Source organism: Bombyx mandarina, chromosome 20 (genome assembly GCF_030267445.1).
Source record: "Bombyx mandarina strain Sakado chromosome 20, ASM3026744v2".
Taxonomy (NCBI): domain Eukaryota; kingdom Metazoa; phylum Arthropoda; class Insecta; order Lepidoptera; family Bombycidae; genus Bombyx; species Bombyx mandarina.
Window position 1 is genome coordinate 1244711 of NC_143226.1, and position 18096 is coordinate 1262806.

Consider the following 18096-nt stretch of genomic DNA (forward strand, 5'->3'; position numbering starts at 1 on the left):
GACTGGAGGCTCGGAGGAGTTTCCAGTTTCACCAGGACAGTTGGCGAGCAAAGGCTCAGCCAGGAGGAGTGGGATTTGCTAACAGCTGTCCGAGCGCCTCGGAAGGACACCTAACAACTCAAGAGCAGCTAGCTGCTTCGCGAATGAATCTGCTACCGGATCGGAATCGCGACCCGGTGAGAACTCAGCGGGCTGGTGCATGGATTAGGTTGCTCGTCGACCTCTTTGTCGAGTTCGACGAGTACGTTTACCGGAGTCCCTAAGCCTGCTCCTAGTGTTAGAGCTGAAGGCGTCTAATGCAAAGGTTATTGGATCTGATGCTTCCGTAAGGACGTGATCTGATGGATCCGTAAGGACGTGTGGTAGATTCTGCCAAGCACTGCTCTTGCTAGGGCTAGTGTTAGCAAATTCTCTCGAGTTGAGCCCGTGAGCTCACCTACCAGTCAGGGAATAACCAGAATAGTCTCATAGACTACCAGCGAAGGTAGGGAAAAAGTGGCATATGCATTTCTATGCTTTTTTCATTACAATTGCGATTCGTCGGACTTCAGAAACGACTGTGGAAAATTACAAATCGCATACAAACAGCGTTAAAGTTCACACAATCAATATATCATTCGTTGTGCAGTGATTAAAGTTTTATTTAGCAATAAACCTCTCGTAATACAGATGGCATTAGGCTAAAACCAGATATGCGTGGCGCTTACAGGTTTCCAATCAATCTTTGGACATAAATATGCATGTTTTTTTTTTAAAAAGATAAAAAGTGTCATTTAAATAATAACTTCAAATGTTTGAGGATCTAAATATACTAGAACGACTCTGCACATAAGGACCTGTAAATTATGAGAGTGAAGTTTCCTTACCATTCTCACTTGATATTAGCGTAATAACTGCTTTCAAGCTCAGAATTATTTTTCGAAGCTTATTCACCAGGTAACTGGTGATAAGTTAATAAAGATACCAGCAAGCACAGCTTTAAATGCCGTCACCCAACTCGAAGCAAACAAATAATTTTCTGCTCCGTGTCTTAACAGAATATTAAGTGACGGATAAATTCGAAACATTTGGAAAAAACATAACAAAACCTGTTCTCGTGTTAGATCACATTGATGTGTTTTATTTATAATTTATTTTAATACCAATTAAAATTTCTTTGTCGCATATTAAAAAAAAAGGATTTGCATTGATAATTATTAAGCATGCAATATTTTAATGAACGTATTATATACGACTTTTTGTTCTAATTTTCATAATCAGATTTAATAATGCAGAGTCGCAAATTAAATATTGGGTAAAACTATATTTTAATTTATTGATTTTTTTCTTATTATAAATATTAAACATGTTGACATTATGCTTTAAATGGAACACTATGGTTATGGTGACATTTCAAACACTGGTTGCGACATCTATTGGCGAGTAGAAGATTCTTAAAATCTTAAAACTTGCTTACAATAATTTCGAAAACTTCAAAATTATTTGATCGCCTAATCGTTCTATCAAGCAAAAACTAATTATCAGTAGAATATTTTCGTATCGCTTCTCAATATTCTAAAAACCGGTGACACTCGACCTGATTACATCAGTGTCACCCGTAGATGCCAATGAAGCCGCCACACCTCATATGAGATAAAACTCTCAATTGCATACTACCGTTTCCATCTGTGCCCCAGTGGATCCCACGAGTTTTTAAAGTCGAAACAGGTAACTGTATTAATCTTGATACTTGAAAAAATAGAACTTACTTAGTGCTTTTATTTTGTGACTTTTCCTCCGTGGCTGAATTATCTTTAGTTTTATTGTAAATACTGACGCTCTCTCAGTAGCTAAAGACAAGATGAGATGACACAGCATGGTGAGAACAAAAGTCATGGATGGAGACGGTCACGGCCTTCATAAATGAATTCCTCACACGACTAGAGGAAGAATTAAGTAAACAATAAAGTACACATTTACTTCACTGCTTTCTCAATAGTCATACCTCTGTGTACTTAGTTTAGTGCTATGGTTTTTTAACTTCCCGATCGCGTAAAAGCTAACTCAAATTTGTATGGAGTTGGAACAGCGCTCCTAGCGGCAAACGTAGGGAAACTGTTCCAACGAGAAGTAAATTTTTTTTTTCCTACCTAAGCTGATAGCCTTGAGAGGCTATTCCAGCGTAACCCTAACTAGTAGGTGAGCTCACGGGGCTCAAACCTGATGACGTTGCTAACACGAACCCCAGCAAGAGCCGTGCTTCGCAGAATCTACCACCGGATCGGAAACGCGACCCACTGAGAAGATCCGGCGAGAAACTCAGTGGGCTGTGTCTGAGAGTTAATTTACTCGTCGAGCCCTTCGTGGCAAGCGACGGGTTCGACGAGAACGGTGACCGGTGCTTGAAGTACCTAAAAGCACCGTTAGTGGATCGGGAGGATCCGAGATAACGTGTTTTGGGCGACGTCTACTGCTTTCCATTCTGTCCGCAGGATCGGGAATGGAGAAGTTAAAAAACTCGCACTAAGCACACTGGTAATATGAAAAAATAAAATATTCATGACGTCACACAATAGCTTAGGCAACGTTACGAAGTGTTAAAATAAATATTGCAAATGAACCTATCGGCATTTTAATATCCGTTAGGTACATTATTATGTACAGTCAACAACAGTTTTAGTTCCCGTATATATGTGTATGTGTATAATTTTTTTCGGAGCTGAGTTCTAGAGATATAATTTTGGCCTCGCCTTGACTCTTAGCCTGAATTTGCTAACATCTGCCCTAGCAAAGGCAGTACCTTACTGAACCTAGCAACGGATCGGAATCACGACTCGCTGAGAAGTTCCGACGAGACCCTCTCTATCTCACGAGTCGTCTGGATTGTTATGAACAGATCGTTTATAAAAATTGGAATAATTATAATTAAATTTAAGAAAATATAGCTTTATACATTTACTGCCGGTAGGACGTCTTGTGAGTCCGCACGGGTAGGTACCACCACCCCGCCTATTTCTGCCGTGAAGCAGTAATGCGTTTCGGTTTGAAGGGTGGGGCAGCCGTAACTATACTGAGACCTTAGAATTTATATCTCAAGGTGGGTGGCGCATTTTCGTTGTAGATGTCTATGGGCTCCGGTAACCACTTAACACCAGGTGGGCTGTGAGCTCGTCCCCCCATCTATGCAGTCATAATAATAAAAAACCCACGACCCTCGGCGCAACAGTCAGAGTCGCTTACTACTGCACCACCGAATCAGTCAGTTAAATCTCTTTTAATGTATAATCTTGCATTTGCTATTTAATATATCTAGGCAATTTTCATCATTTCTACTCGTAATATCTAAATTATTAATATCACAGAAGAACAAGTCACTAAAACTGACGTGTCGAGGAATTGTCAAACAAAAATTACAAAATAATAATAGTAGTTTAAATCGTCAACCTTATTATGTTATCCGTAAATGTGACTTTTGTTTGAAACCTGATTCCAAATTACGTAATTTTAATTGTACAATTATCTCATTACAAGTCATTTATAAGTGCTGCAGCTACGTTACGGTTTAAAATTTCTAACTCTACTGAACTATACAGATATCTCCCTAATTATTTAACCAAAAGAACACCACGGCTTGATCCTTAAAAGGGTTGACATTTACGAGTATTTGTAGCATAATTTGGTTGATTGTTTGATCCGAAATCACTTTTCTTGGGTCCTCGGAATTATCCAATTACCCAAACAGCAATTGTGAAATGTCCAAACGGCTTGTGATAAATGATTAAAAAAAACGTTACTTTAAAATTTTTATAATATTTATTCATTTTAAAACTTAAAAAAAGCCTTAAAAACTTTTCGAACAAACATCCATAGACATAGAATGATACATCTGAAGCCATAGGTCAGTAGCGGTCTTATTCTATTATTGTATATATTCTGTGGACACTAAAACAAATTAAAACACCTTTATTCCACACACAATACATTTTCGCCTAAGAAAAAACTATTGTCTTTGACTGTACAGCGGCACTAGAAAGTACATTGGCTCCTTGCATTTCAAATACCCATGTCCAATTTTAAAAGAGCCTGAAGACAAACGATAGTACATTCAAGGAGAGGTCTACATTAATAGGACACACTTGTCCGATTCTCAAAAGCTATGTTTATCTCTAAATTATTGTTATTGCTAAGTGCATTGGTTAATGGTGTTTTGAATCTATGATCACATCATGGAAATATGAAATCCATTTAAATTTGGTCTCTGTATACTGTCAAACCGAATGTTAATATAGGTCTTGTTAATTTTGACGTTTTCCTCACCCAAAACATTGAGTTCATCGATCTATGTAATGTTGAATACAGTTATTTAGTTATATTTGTCTATGATTTGTATTTGCTTACATTATTTATCTGCATAAAGCCACACACCGTTGGCCTCGTTCTGAAGTAAATTTGAAATGTCAATAGAAAAAAAAAATTGTATAATGAGAATATTGGAAATTTATGGATTTTTTTAAATGTTGCATTATTAATGCAAACTAATAAAATCACATGGATTTTTTTTTTGTGGAACTAATATTTCAAAACTATTTCGTGTTGTTACCATGCCAATAGCAACTACATGTGAGATTTGAAGAGTTATTAATCAGATGCAAATGAGCATCTAAACCAATATGGCTCTCAAATAATGAATATTCTTAGTCGGTTGATAATAAAATAAAACAAAGATAAAAAGTCTGACCAGACCTAGTCCCTGGAAGAGTAATGCCAGACTTGTGATAAAACTATCAACCAAATAATGTAACGAATATTCGACTACATATTGCCGACCCTTTCAGGATCAAGCCGTGATGTTCTTTTGGTCCAATAATTTGGAGACTTTAATATAGTTCAGCACAATTAGAAAAAGTCATACTATTACATAACGTCAGCACTTATAAACGAGTTGTAATAAGATAATTGTACAATTGAAATTACGCAAACGAATTGACCTCTTCTCACAGTTCAGAGAGGTCAGTGAACAAAATCGCCAGTCTACAAACTATCTCCGTCCCGTTCTTTCCAACCGTAAACCAACAACGTGCGAGCAAGGCGCATTTAAAGATTGGTAATAGTAATAATTTTCAGGTAGTGCCATCAGGTCACTTGCGACGAAATCACCTCAAATCATTTAGAAGACTATTTCAAAATATTAAAAGGTTAGTTGTTATGTAATGTCTGCATGTGCAGCTACTCGGTGCTTTGTTACGTAAACGGCTGTACTTAGATTTTGTTGTGTCATTTTATGAAATAAGTGACACATTTCACATTGTAAGTACAGTGCATTATTTTGAGGTTTTGACAGCCGAACTGGCGCCAAATGGTGTTGTCAGTTTGAAAATGAAATTTTGATTTGGTAGATTTATGGTTCGGGTGTTTTTTTTTTAAATGAGCTCACTTCTTAGTTACTATAAATATTTGTTTATTGAGATTGGATGTTAGGAGAAAATGAGAAATGTAGGGGACGTCTAGTGGATTGAAATGCTATACAACTGGTGTCATCGGATGTAATGACATCGACCGATGTGACTAGGCCATTGTAGAAATTCCACAGACATATATCAATTGTTATAATAAAATATATTTATATCACAAGCTCACGAATGACTTTCATGATGAAGACGTAACATCGAATAATTTAACAAAAATCAAACCTATAACAATTTTAATTTTGCTTAGTAACACCCGTCACCCTAATACATCACGATGATCGGACGATAAAACATCGCAGACTAAAAAGTGGCTCGAATATTGGCATATTACATATTCTCTACTACCATAACACTATATTAACTATAAAACTGAGACTCAGAACTTATTCTCAAGGCAGCCCGCTGAGTTTCTTGCCAGATCTTCTCAGCGGCTTGCGATTCCGATCCGGTAGTAGATTCATTCGCAAAGAAGCTACTTTTGAGTTATTAGGTCTCATTGACGGTCGGGTAGCTGTTAGCAAATCCCACCCCTCCTGGCTGAGCCCTTGCTCGCCCACCTGTTCTGGTGAAACTGGAAAGGCCACTAGTAATCATAAAAAAGCGGCATTTGCGTTGCTAATTTATTAGGGTTCCGTGTGCTTGTTCAACCTCGAAAGTAAAAAAAAAAACATAATTTCTAAGCCTCAAACAATTTATATTGTAACCCAAATTACATATTTCGACACAACGTGCTTTACACAAGAACACAGCTGAATTTAATTACCCTTTATTTCTTGACCAATCCGTCTGTGTTCCACCTGACTCATGACATTTGAGGTTGAACATTAATGTCGTGACTATCAATTTTACAGTAGCCAACGCGTGATAATAGTGTGATTGGTTTATTCGGCTGATGCTAAGAGAAATGTTGCCGACCCGATTATTTAACACACGGCATTACACTTCGCTAGTATTAACCCGGAGCCAGTACTTGATATAGATATTTGTATTTCAAAATCTGTGCGCTGAGTGCGAGTTTTTTAAAGTTCTCGATAGCGTAAAAGTTAAGTCAAACTTCTATGGAGTTGGAGCGTTTGCCTACGTTTGCCGCTAGGGGCGCTGTTCCGACTGCATACAAATTTGAGTTAACTTTTACGATATCGAGAACGTTAAAAAACTCGCACTAAGCACACCGAGCCTTATCTTGTTAATAATGTTTCTGAAAGTAATAATGACGAAAAGGGCCCAGTTTTGTATCGTTGGATGTGGATTTAAAAAAAGGTCAGCTATGAATTTGGATTTTGTAATTAAAAATTCTAAAGAGAAATCTTTAAGTGACACTTTTCATAATAAATAAATCTACATAACTACTGTTGGTAGGGCGTTCACACAGCGATGAAGGGTCTCGTTACCATGCAAATATTATTACTAAAAACAAATAGGAGCGTGTCTTTATCTCACTCGCGCCTATCATTGCGATGACGTCATGAACCTTGATGTTCATCTTTATTTGGTATTTAATAAGTAGCTCCAAAACCCATGTTTTCTAATATAATCATTTGATTTGATAGTTAAAAAAGAAAAAAAATATTTTTTTTCATTAAAATTCGTCAATCTTGCATACATATATGACTATGGCTTTAAAAACAAAACACGTATACTATTTTATTTAAACGACAATTTATTACGACGCCTATGGAAAAACCATATAAATATTTGGTTTACTACAACAAAAGTCAAATACATCAGTGTATTATCTCGTTGAGATAATATCAGTGAATACTCCTGTTTTACAGCTTAGCGGAGTTCACAGCAGAGAAGAATTCATTCGAACAACTTACATACGGCATTTTTATATATCACTCTTTTGCCAGAACCTTCAGATTGTTGCGAACCAATACCAAAATGTGTCACTAAAAGAAGTTTCCCAAATCCTGTGACGTGTCTTCAAACATCTGGATAAGTGGCAGACACCGATTTGACTGTCTATAAATTGAAGATATCCATGAGTTCCAGTTCTTGTTCCAGTTCAGTTGGGCTTGTTTTATATGACATTAAATAAACATATCATCAACAATTAGAAGACTTTCTCTTTATTTAGAAAGAACAGATAAGGCACACCATTTTATTTGAAGAGATAATGATGAGAGATGATAATTTATTTCAAAGAAAGAGTAATGACAACGCAGAACATTCGATTTTTAACCTTGAGTGTAGACTAAACTGAATAGGACTTAACAAATGACTTTTCAGTCTTATTAAAAAAAAATGTACACTAAACATTTTGAATTTTCAATTTGCAATTCGTAGAATTACAATCAGGGTTGTCGCGAATGTTTCTCAAGTGCAGCGTTAGTCAATATTGTGGTTGCGTTAATTTTCAAACGCTCCGTTGAATTTTGTGCAAGAATTAGGGTTGACCTGAATAACCCGTTCGTTTTTTATTAGAAAAAAAAACTTGCTTGTTTGAATTGTTTTTGACGACTTAATCATTTGGTAGTTTTTTTTTTTAATGATCATTTATTTTACCGGCGGTTTTAATCTTTTTAGTGAAATAAAATATAACAGAACTACAGTTACTTTGGTGTGCTTTAAGTTAATTTCTTATATTTACAAATATCAATAAGATTATTCGAGTTCTATAAAAATGTATACAGTTACTGTCCACACTGTGGAGGGTTTTTACCATAGTACCATATTCGCAAGTTACAAGGCTCCCGAGTAATATAAAGAAATAGCTACAATCCATTTAGTATTAAAATAATGGCCAAACACACAATCATAATGACCATGAAATTTCCGGTTAAACTATGCTAAACATAATACGAATAATTTATAAAACTCATCGTATCAACACAAAGGCAATTAAAGCAGTTCTATTAATAAAACGTGCCGTATCAAAGAAAAGTGGGTTATTGATAACGGAGAAACGATAATGCGAAGACAAAGTTGACGAGCGAGATAACCTTCGCTCTACGGATAATAATACCATGTATCAATATTATATTTATTACTGATAATGACTTATTTAACTGCAATTATACAGCAGACTATTTATTGATTGCTATGACAAATGCTTTTTAAGAAAGTAACTTATTCCTCCTAAAACTTATAGATAGAGAAAGAAAAAAGTTCATAGTATTGTTACGCCGGTAAGACTAACGCTATCTACCGTCGAATAGCAGAAACGAATATCAAAGGAACTAGGAACATCGAGAACGCTCGAGAAGTACACCGCCATCTATTGTCAGATAGCGGAAACACAGATCTAAGCTACTCGAGTTGCCCAGAATGTTCTCGATAAATCTAGAGATGTTGTATCGGCTCTAAAAACCTTGCAGAGAGGGTACAAAGTTAGTTAGTAATCAGAACTACTCAAAAGAAACAGTGAACGGATCACCTGAAGCGAAGCGGTAGAAGCGAATTACGAATTATTAAGTGCTCTGTAAGTGTTTTAAGTGTTAAGACAGTTTCAATTTATACTTCCGTAGAATTTTTATTTATCCTGAACCCTAGTGCGTAACAGTATAATATGTATACCTAATAATATAAGCTATAATATGTATAACTAAAATATAGTTAAACATAAAAACATGCTAACAGCCGTAAAAAGATTTGCAACCCCGCAAAACCGATACAACTAAAAGTGCGAATTTTATTTTACATATAATTCTTTCTAATGCCAATTAAAAATATTTATTTAATCAATCACCAGTGAGTAGAGATTGTAATGGTCTTGAACCTAAAACTACATCTGTACATTGTACTATGTGATAATGAATTGTTATATTGACAAAATGTGCTACTGCACAAACATTTCTTAATTATGATTTGAAGATAATTGATCGGGAATTACAGAATTAAAATAATATAAAATTGGGATAAAATTCAAAGCGTGTAACGTTCATGCTTAACGTGTCAGGCAGTGCTGAGTTTTGCGCGGTAAAAAAAAACCCACAGACTATATTCAGACGCCTGAACAATAATTAAAATGTAGAAATACTACCTAGATAGATTTATCTTTCCTGAGCGCTATGACGTGTCCTCCTTCAAACGTGGTTTGAGGATAGTAAGCTGATAGCAGCCGATTGTCTTTGGCATTGCTGACGGCCATAGCAACCTACCACTAGGCAGGCCATATGCCCCGTCGGTCTTCATAAAAAAGACTAGTTATTAATCGCTTTTTTAAATAACTTTACGTAGCGACCGTTTTTTTTCCTACCTAAGCTGATAGTCTTAAGAGGCCTTATCACTGGTGGTAGGACCTCTTGGGAGTCCGCACGGGTAGGTACCACCACCTCGCCTATTTCCGCCGTGAAGCAGTAATGCGTTTCGGTTCGAAGGGTGGGGTAGCCGTTGTAACTATACTGAGATCTTAGAACTTATATCTCGAGGTGGGTGGCGCCTTTACGTTGTAGATGTCTATGGGCTCCAGTAACCACTTAACACCAGGTGGGCTGTGGGGCGTCCATCCATCTAAGCAATAAAAATAAAAAAAAGGCTATTTCAGCATAACCTTAACTAGTAGGTGAGCTCACGGGGCTCAAATCGGAGTGATGCCAACACTGACCCTAGTAAGAGCAGTGCCTCGCAGAATCTACCACCGGGTCGGAAACGCGACCCACTGAGAAGATCCGGCGAGAAACTCAGTGGGCAAAGCGACCGTGGAATCAGAACATAATAATGAAGATAATAGATACGATAATAGATAATGAAGGTTTTACAAAAACAAAACTCGCACTACGTACGGTTACGCGTTTACGTTACGTTACGTTTACGTTACGTGTACGCTCGTGTCGTGTTGAATTTATCTCAGATCCATTTAAAATCTGACTCGATAACGGGTTACTTTTGCACAATCACGCGTATACGCCGTGTCGAACCTTTTTTGTCGGCGACGTGTACACGATCCTATTTACGTTTAAGTGTACAAAAATTTAAAATGTTTTTTTTTTATTGCTTAGATGGGAGGACGAGCTCACAGCCCACCTGGTGTTAAGTGGTTACTGGAGCCCATAGACAATCGCAACGTAAATGCGCCACCCACCTTGAGATATGAGTTTTAAGGTCTCAGTATAGTTACAACGGCTGCCCAACCCTTCAAACCGAAACGTATTACTGCTTCATGGCTGAAGTAGGCAGGGTGGTGGCACCCACCCGCGCGGCCTCACAAGAGGTCCTAACTCCAGTAATTACGCAAATTATAATTTTGCGGGTTTCATTTTTATTACACGATGTTATTCCTTCACCGTGGAAATCAATCGTGAACATTTATGGAGTACGTATTTCATTAGAAAAATTGGTACTCGCCTGCGGGATTCGAACACCGGTGCATCGCTCAGCACGAATGCATCGGACGTCTTATCCGTTAGGCCACGACGACTTAATGTGTTAAGGGAGTAGTGTAGTCTCTGCTTTAGTTTTCAGCTGATTGCGTAATTATTTAGCTACAGGAATCAAAACGGTCATTACCAAGCCACGGAGGTTGATTGGGTGTACTCATATTTTTGCATTAGATGCACAAACTAGCTCACAGCTCATACGATAACTAGGAACTGGACCAAATTACAAAGTGAATGACTGTCTATATTCAGATATGAGATAAAGTTTTGAACAGAATTTAAATACGTCTGTACCATCTATACAGCGGATCGAATTTCTGCATCGCGGCAAAGAGAGGATACCTTATTTTTTTACCCTTGTTGGGAGATGGGCATATGGCCCGCCTTATGAGTATTATAGCTACCGCCGCCCATAGTCGTCAGCAATACTGGGGGCAGAGCCAAGCTGCTGCCTACCGCAAACAACCTACCAACAGTAGCTAAGCAAACATTTAAATCTTGGACCGTTGGTAGTACACGCAGTTCTCAAGTCTAATTAAGTCTCAAAAGCGGATAACCGAAAACCCGACGACGTGGCGCCGGTTCGTTCTTGCGATGAAGTCATTGCTTCATCGTGAAAGTCGTTCGTGAGTCCGCGCTAAGTTCTTCACTTACAAAAACCTGCAAAGTATTTTTATTGGGACAGAGATTACTGGTGGCAAGGGAGCGTTTCCAGTTTCACCAGTACAGGTGGGCGAGCAAAGGCTCAGTCAGGAGGGATGAGATTTGCTAACAGTCAAAAGAATTTTGAGCTCAACGCAGATATGTACATAGGGAAATTATCCCTCGGGCCGCGATTCTTTAAAATCAAATATTAAGTACACCAATCGCATTATCCAATTTGATACGAGACTATCGGCTCCTGGATAGTAGCAGCAGCTGTGAACACGTCAACTGGAAAGTCACTTGAATTATGTAAAGAATAAAGAGATTGTAAACTATGCTTCATTAATCAGAGGAGCATACGACGCACATTCGCTTCACTGGTACCCTGGATACTGAAAATGTTAAGCCCAAACATTCCCTCAATTGCAATAAAATACTCTCCATACATGTTTGGAGGAATTCATGTGATAGCTCTCAGAGAATAGTTTCCACGTACTTTTTTTTTCGAACACTGTTACCTCCCCAATCCAGTCTAAGATTTGACGCACAATAGGAACCAGAGATATATATATTATACGAATGATTAAATCTGCATAGATGTCACAAAGAGCGATCGTCCATCCATAAAAACAAAACCAAAAAAAGGCGACTTTTATTGAAAATTTTTGAAACGAGAAAAAAATATATAATAAGGTGATTCACTAACATTTTTTACACAATACATTGCTAAATAAAAAAAACGAAAGTTTTAAGCTTTCTGTGATATACGGCAATGGACTTTCAAAGCTTGCATCATATCCGCGATAACACGAAATACCTTCGAACCGTCTCACGGAAACGTTGATCAATGGCTTGCAATTTCAAAAACAATGCATCAAAATGACGTGTTATAAACACTCTTAATCCGGGATCGCATCGATTTTTTTATTTTTTATTCCTTAGATGTGTGGACGAGCTCACAGCCCACCTGGTGTTAAGTGGTTACTGGAGCCCATAGACATCTACAACGTAAATGCGCCACACACCTTGAGATATAGTTCTAAGGTCTCAGTATAGTCACAACGGCTGCCCCACCCTTCAAACCGAAACGCATTACTGCTTCACGGCAGTAATTACGCAAATTATAATTTTGCGGGTTTGATTTTTATTGCACGATGTTATTCCTTCACCGTGGAAGTCAAACGTGAACATTTTTTGAGTACGTATTTCATTAGAAAAATTGGTACCCGCCAGCGAGATTAGAACACCGGTGCATCGCTCGATACGAATGCACCGGACGTCTTACCCTTTAGGCCACGACGAATTCCATATAACATTGAATAAATTATCAACGGCATGTTTGTTCGTCATGTTGTTTGTTAAATTACGCTGTTAAGAGTTATCTCTGTCGTTTTTTTTTCCTACCTATGCTGAGAGCCTTGAGAGGCTATTTCAGCGTAACCTTAACTTAGTAGGTTACTAACCTTAACTAAGTTTTACTGGTGGTAGGACCTTCTTGTGAGTCCGCGCGGGTGGGTACCACCACCCCGCCTATTTCTGCCGTGAAGCAGTAATGCATTTCGGTTTGAAGGGTGGGGTAGCCGTTGTAACTATACTTGAGACCTTAGAACTTATATCTCAAGGTGGGTGGCGCATTTACGTTGTAGATGTCTATGGGCTCTTAACACCAGGTGGGCTGTGAGCTCGTCCACCCATCTAAGCAATAACAAAAAAAAATTAGCTCACAGGGCTCAAACCTGACGACGTTGACGACGTAACACGAACGCAGTCTTGCGGTACGGTCAAGACTGGACAGACTCGTGTCCCATAATGAGTAACAGCATTCAGATTTCGATGCTATTCTCATCACTCTTCTCGTGGTAAACGATAATATGTTTTATTAAGAATATGTGTACTATGAGTATGGAACAAATGTAATAAGAAGACATTAGTTTGATTGCTATTTAAATGATAAGATGTTGTTTTGATTGGTGTAAAAAAATGTAGGGTAGACCACGTAATGTCTGAGTATAAAAAGGCAGTGGACAGAGTCGTGGCAGTCAGAACGAAACTGTCTCATTGTGGAAATTATTTATTTAGAGTTTCAATTTTTTTTTCTGCCGTGAAGCAGTAATGCTTTTCGTTGTAGTTGTCTATGGGCTCCGGTAACCACTTAACATCAGGTGGGCCGTGAGCTCGTACACCCATCCAAGCAATAAAAAAAAATATTATTCAAAGAGTTTTGTTAACTTTTATTGCAACGAATTCAATTACACAGAATACGAATGATATTGAACCGGTTGCTTTTTTTCGTTTTTTTTTAATACTTTTCAGAAAAATTTTTGAGTGTAGCATCCCGGTTCACCCCACTTTATAATCTGCCTCTAACATTGTTTCGTAATGTGGAAATCATTTAACTAAGTGCAGCCGTAGTAAATGTTGGAAAGTAATTTAAGTCATGGGCGTTCTTAAGTTTTACGATTATTTTAAGGTCTCGCTCTTAAGTGACGTCATCGCATGCATAGCGACGCTCCCCGGTAAATAATGAAAATAAACTAATATCCCTTGACACTGTATGAATTAATTTTTCCCGATACTTCGAATCCAAGGTATGTTTTTTTTAAAGTATTAAGAATGCATGTTTTGGTTACTAAGGGAAGGTCAATATTGAAATGTATGACCTTAAAGGAACAGCAAACCACTGCGGAATCTGTAATCTGTAACCTGTAATCTGTAATCTCTAACTACACTTGAGACCTTAGAACTATATCTCAAGGTGGGTGGCGCATTTGCATTGTAGGTGTCTATGGGCTCCGGTAACCACTTAACACCAGGTGGGCTGTGAGTTCGTCCACCCATCTAAGCAATAAAAAAAAAGAATAAAAAACAACAGAAATCGACATTAATATTTCAATGCGCCACGTAGGGTTACTGGTCACCTACATGGCAGTTAAAGGGCTAAGCCAGAACTTTTAAATTGAAAAAATAAAATTTACCATAAACAACAACAATTAACTTTCATCGACAATACACAGTGAGAACAGCACTATTCGTATGAATTCGGGATTACCTAAAATCGATGCTCAGAATCTAATTAAAATTAAAAAAAAATTAAGACAATTCAAATGATTCTCGTCTAAAAACCAACTGTTTGATCGCCCTATTAGGATGATGTAACGTCGATCACCAAACACTACCGCTTAAAGATCCACTCAAATATTTACGTTAAGAAACAGAAAAACTGGGATATCAATTAACTTATTTAACAAACAAAAAAAACAAGTTTTCGTAAATTAAAAAGAACAAGTATGTTCTAAATACGCTTAAGAAAGAGGGAGCCATAATAATCCTTTGAGCCTTAAAATGGCGGGAATTATTTCTAATTCATGAAAAGAGTGCCAATAATACCTATATCGTGACATCATCACCATTAAGAAGAGTGCTAGAGTTATAAACAAATGCTTCCACTAAGTAAAAAAAAAACTCGCCAAATTCTAAAATTAGCGTGATTACGTAAACATTCAAACTGACAGTTGTCCTTGTCGTTGTGATTTTGATGATGTCTGTGGACTACAGAAATTTTTTTTTTTCTGAAAAAAAACATTTACAGTTTCGCTTTTTTCCATTTACTTTACTACTTACTGCCATAGATTCGTATCGTGGTTAAGCGTAATTCAAGTCAGATTGCAAAATTAAGGTGTGATGTCTACAACAAGCGTAAATGATAATGACCTATAGAACTAAACTAGTAACTTCTAATAATACTTCTAATAATAAATATATTGTGCTCTCAACACTATTCTACCAAAAAATATTTCAATCAAATAGTTTTACAAATAAGTCAATCAATTTAAATTCGTGTCGCGTATGACACAGCCGGTAAGTCCTGATCCTAAATAAGAATTTGATGTTCCAAATTTAAAAACTGAATTGAACATCACCAAAACTGGCGGGAACTATCCATGACAGCGACGCAAAAATTCGAGAAAAAAGTTTTTTACGCAAAAAAACATGGCTGGTTGTGCTCGTGTAGAAACAAAAAAACAATTTGAAATTCCAAATTTAAATTGTGTCGTAGACTGGATGAATTATTTAATTTTATAGTTTCGTAAACATTTTTCCAAAATATAAAATTTCAGGCGAACAAACACGCGTAGGAACAGCTGAGAAACAACATGTCCGCGCCTTTATAGTTCAAAGGTTACCAAACTGGTATAACAAGTGACCGTCTAGTAAAATCAATAAAATATTTTAAATAGCATTAGGAACGACAGATTTTTGTGTCTCGACCAACGAATTGATTTCGTGTTTGGATCCGTTTAAATATTCTAGAGGTACATACGTGTGTATTTTACCGATTCTCCGTGAGCCATAGACGGCTTAGACATGACCTAATCATCGTTAAGTTCAAAAAATTTTTTTTGTTTATTTCAAATTACGGAATAACAATTTTTTTTTTATTTCGAAATACATATTTTTTTTTCACAGAACCTCAAAGTCCTCGTTTAACCATTCATCACAATATTAATACGCACGTAATTTTTTTTTTTTTTTTAAATAACGATTTCAATTTTTTCTTTTTCTCATTTAACAAATACCTAGTAAGTATTGTATCAATAAGAATATCGTTCGAATCAACGTACCATTTTCATTGAGTTATTCGGTTTCCTCATTTTTTTTTGTCAAAAAGTTTTGTTCGTGCCTCTGTGCGTCTAATTTCATAGACAAATAAATCTTAAGATTAATTATATTGAATCGAGCGCAAACATTGTTCTAATAGATATTCTAACTCACATTTGACCTTCTAGTGTAGACGTAAAAAAAATCACCGAACGTTCTTTTAATATAAAAATATATATGTATGTGTATATCCAAATATAAAATGTATTTTATGCACGTATATTCTAATGAGGTGTCATTAGCGCCTCGGGCGTACGTTCCGATATCCTTTCGCAACTTTCAGTCCGAGAGCAGAAGAAAAAAAAAAACTAAAAAAAAAAATTGCATAATCAAAGTTATACAACTCACCTCGTGTGTTAATATCGTTTTAAAGGCGGACCGGGTGCACTGACGTAGAATAAGACACTTTTGTAACACTCCTCAGCAGTACACATAATCCATAATCAAAGAAAGTGTTCTATTTTTTTTTTTTTTGTTATTCCGTGTTCGCGACACAAAATTCCGTGGGGGGGAAAACTGATGCCGCGCGACGCGGGCTACGCGGGCAACGGCTGGCTGGCGACTGGCGAACGATACTGATCCCCCACGCAATAAAACCTTCGCTTTCCGAGAGTGGGGCGTGATCGGATATTGTTTTTTTTTTTATCGGAAAATCGATCAGTTCAATTTTAAATTCGTTTGTCGCTTATCACACACATACAGTATTTCAGGATGCCCGGGACGAACTTGACGACTTTTTGCAGTAGTAGTAGATTGGGAAATCTATGAATCGTAATGGTTTTATCATATCTTTGATTTCGTGTCGCAATTTGATTGTGCCTTAAATAAAAATAAAAATAAAACTAATAATAATCATGCATATGAATTTGATGAATTTTATACTTTACTTAAAACACCTTTGCTATCTAAAATATTTTATACAAATAACATAATATCATAAATAGATAATGCGTAACAATTCTCATTAACTATCATTGGGCGTCCCTTTTTACAAGACCCCGTTGATGTCTTTTATTAGGTCGACTAAGCTGCTCTACTTTTAATTACAGCGACGTTACACAAAATACGGGTTCATTTTTATTTAAACCCACAGATTAAACAAAGACGTACACTTTACGTAAATAAAGTGTACATTATTAATAATAGATACATCAACAAAATAACATTTTTAAAATTTGTTTTTCAATTAAATTCCAGTTGTATTTTTAAATCAGTACTATTAGAATCAGATGGTAAGTTCAGAAAATAAGTTACAGGATTGACTATGTATAAACGGCATCATAGGCAACTTAGTATGGCAATCTCAGTCGGTCGTGGTCCGTTTTGTGAGCCCCTAAGAATAGCTACCACCACTCCGCCCATTTCTGTCGCGAAGTCTTAATGGGTTTCGGTTTGAAGCTGGCAGCCATTTTACTTTATAATTGAGAATTAGAGCTCATGTCTCAAAGTGGAAGCATTTACGTTGTTAATGTCAATGGGCTCCGTTAGCACGGTGAGCGATGAACTTATTCACCCGTCTAAACAATTAACCAAAAAAATCGCATATTATACATAGATAGATACTTAAGCAATTCCTAAAAAAACAAAATAAAAAATTAACAAAAAAATTATGGTTCTTTTTTTTTGAAGCAAACGTGTTAGAGTTTCCCTTGGAACGTCAACAGACGACGTGAAAATAAGATTGAGAATGAGAAAAACAATTTCCAGTACATTCTACGCAATGCACAAAATCAGTTGGCGCGTCAACTTTGCGACCTCTTCGCCGTTCTACAAAAATTTCCTAAAACGACGACTTATACTGTTAACTTATAAATATTTTACAACAGCTTTAATAGTTTACAAAAGAAGACAAGTCAGCTCACTTGATGGTCAGTGTTTGCTCACTAATATTATTAATACGACATAATTAGATTGTGCTTACAGATGAGGATTAATTTTGTTTGATAAAAGACAGACATAGCAGGAAAAATCGTAGAAGACTCATCCTATAGATTCGACGTTTTTTTTATTGCTTAGATGGGTGT

At 36.7% G+C, this 18096-nt stretch overlaps 1 protein-coding gene across 5 annotated transcripts in view; it reads right to left on the reverse strand.

Moving 5' to 3' along the window:
* The window catches only part of Adamts-like (A disintegrin and metalloproteinase with thrombospondin motifs like), a 174954-nt gene extending 158307 nt beyond the window's left edge, over window positions 1-16647 (reverse strand). For all 5 annotated transcript variants that reach the window (XM_089736136.1, XM_089736135.1, XM_089736133.1 and 2 more), the window contains exon 1: window positions 16421-16647. The gene's annotated coding sequence lies outside the window, so the exon portion shown is untranslated. The remainder of the gene's footprint in view (window positions 1-16420) is intronic.
* Window positions 16648-18096: the final 1449 nt, after the last annotated feature.